Source organism: Cibotium barometz, chromosome 7, assembly GCF_041138505.1.
Source record: "Cibotium barometz isolate CiBa-2024 chromosome 7, ASM4113850v1, whole genome shotgun sequence".
NCBI classification, from domain to species: Eukaryota; Viridiplantae; Streptophyta; class Polypodiopsida; order Cyatheales; family Cibotiaceae; genus Cibotium; species Cibotium barometz.
In genome coordinates this window covers 61,888,795-61,891,267 of record NC_141052.1, presented here as the reverse complement: position 1 = coordinate 61,891,267, position 2,473 = coordinate 61,888,795, and the positions used below count along the sequence as shown (strand labels likewise).

The window sequence follows — 2,473 nt, the reverse complement described above, 5'->3', positions numbered from 1 at the left end:
GTCTCACTGTAGTATCTGACAGTGCCTGCAATCTCCCACTTATGACAGTGAAGTCAACTATAAGTGCATTCACCACTGAGAGTTCTCAAAGCACATAAATCTGAATATTTAAATTCAGGCCTGCATTATTTCTGTGCATAAATCCCTGTGTAATCAACTCAAAAACTGAGTATTTTTGTCCAAGCTTGTATCTGATACTTCACACAATGTTCTTGAGCATAAAGGAATGAAAAGCCCCTTGTTTATCCACCACAGAACTGAGATTCACTCAGTGTGGATCAACAAGATAAATGTTGGTCTGGCCGCCTATAAGGCAGGCCTCTGCTGCCTGAATCTCTCTTGGGAAAGCTGATTGGACAGCCAATGCATGGCCCTAGGGTGGCTATAACTCTTGCCAGGTATCTTCCAGATGGCCTTGTTGCAAGAGGAACATCAATGATGATCTCTTTCTCAGTGGGCTTCTTGGCTGTGGCCTTGATCTCGATCAGATAGCTCCTTCCAACCCACCCGATCCATCCTGCAATGTAGAGAAACAAAATGCCCGGATACACAAATTCGCCCAGATTGGCTTGGTCCCCATCCACAATCAAATGCGGCAGCCTGTCGGTTCCGCACAGCAGACCCTGCTTGCCATAGAAATCGAAGCGGCGATTGGTCTTCTCGATGGTAGCGTTGATAGCTAAGGCGGGGGCGCTATCAGGGGCGTACTTCTCGAGCCGTTTGGCGAGCTTCTTGATCTCCTTCTCCTCACGTTTGGCGAAGGCCTTGGAGTCCTTGCAGGGTAAAGCCAGCGACGTCGGCGAGGGCGGGGAGGGAGGGATCGTGCTAGCTGTTCTGTGCAGACCTGCTCTGATACCAAATCAAGATGATACATACAGGTGAGAGCAATGCTACGATGCTTCCTGTAGAATGAAAAAATACAGGACTATAAGGCCCAAATCCCAAAGGGGATAAAATAGTGCTATCTAAGCACATCCCTAACTAAGCACAACTCTAGCTAAGCACAAAGTGCCATAACTTGACATAGCTAGATAATAACTGAATGAACATGAGGTCACGTAGGCCCCATGGGTCCGGGGGAAAAAACCTCTAGCTGCCGGAGTAAAAAGTGCCCCGTGTGATCACTGGCACTCCCCGTGGGTATGTAACGGAACGGTAAAACCCAACAATAGTAGCAAACATCTACTCTTTCAAGCAAGGCGAGACTGAGAGTGTTAGAGACTGTGTAAATAGGATGAAGCAGTACATTAATCATTGCCCAGAAGATGAGAAGCCCACCCAGAGTTGATTAATTTCTCTCTTCTTAAAAGGACTCAAAAATTCAACACTGCACACACATCTCTATGCAAAGAAGCATACAAATTTCAATGAGTGTTGCCATGATGCTATGGATTTCACAGATAACTTCAAATTCCAAGATGGTACTGGCCCCCCTGAGGTGCAACCTAGAGATCAGTGGGGTGATGTGACCAAAGAAGCATACAAATTTCAATGAGTGTTGCCATGATGCTATGGATTTCACAGATAACTTCAAATTCCAAGATGGTACTGGCACCCCTGAGGTGCAACCTAGAGATCAGTGGGGTGATGACCAAAGTTCAAGGTCTAGCCCACTAGCAAATCCAGACCAAATAGCTAATCTAGTACTAAGGAGATTGGGATAAACCTATCGCCCACCCATGCAGCCACAACAACAGCAGCAACGAATGAGGAGTGTACTACGTATTACAGCTCCTCATCTTTGTGGAGCATGTGGCGGTAACCATAAAACCAAAGAATGTAATACCTTTTCTCCTCTAGTCACAAACCAACCCACAAAGAAGTGGTGCCAGGCCTGTGCTTGGAATTATACCCACACCACATAGGAATGTACTCGCATTGCAAGAATGAGACAGGAGCGTGAGCAGCAAAGGGGTGCAGTGGCTCCACAAATGCATTAACAGTATACTAACTTTGAACGCAAGCCACCGATGGCACAAGAGCAAGCACGATATATACTTGGAGCTCAACCTCCTGCTCCAGGGACTGCTCCTGTGAGGCTTGTTCACTATGACAATTCAAATATGTGTAGAGACTTTGCTTTGGAACGTGTAACTGCCAAAACTTCCGAATCCTGTACAACACACTCCGAACAGTCACATGTTATTCCACATTCCACCATTACTCCACTTGCTCTTGCTTCCAAATAAACATCCACATTCACCATATTACTCTGAGGAGGTTTATTCACTTCCGCTTGCTGCTGCTGCTGCTGCTGCATAGGTGGCGCAGGTAACAAACATCCACATTCACCATATTACTCTGAGGAGGTTTATTCACTTCTGCCTGCTCTGCTGCTGCTGCACAGGTGGCGCAGGTAACTGAGGTAGTTGTTGAGGAGGTCTTGGTTGATTCCACCCCTGCGGAGTCCAATTGTATTGATTCCAGCCTTGCTGATTCCAATTCGGTGGCGGCTGCCAATTTTGCTGTTGTG

General features: G+C 46.7%; 1 pseudogene; it reads right to left on the bottom strand.

Annotated features, from left to right (window-relative positions):
- Positions 1-244: 244 nt before the first annotated feature.
- On the bottom strand, positions 245-860 carry LOC147637288 (photosystem I reaction center subunit III, chloroplastic pseudogene; annotated as a pseudogene).
- Between the last annotated feature and the right edge of the window lie 1,613 nt (positions 861-2,473).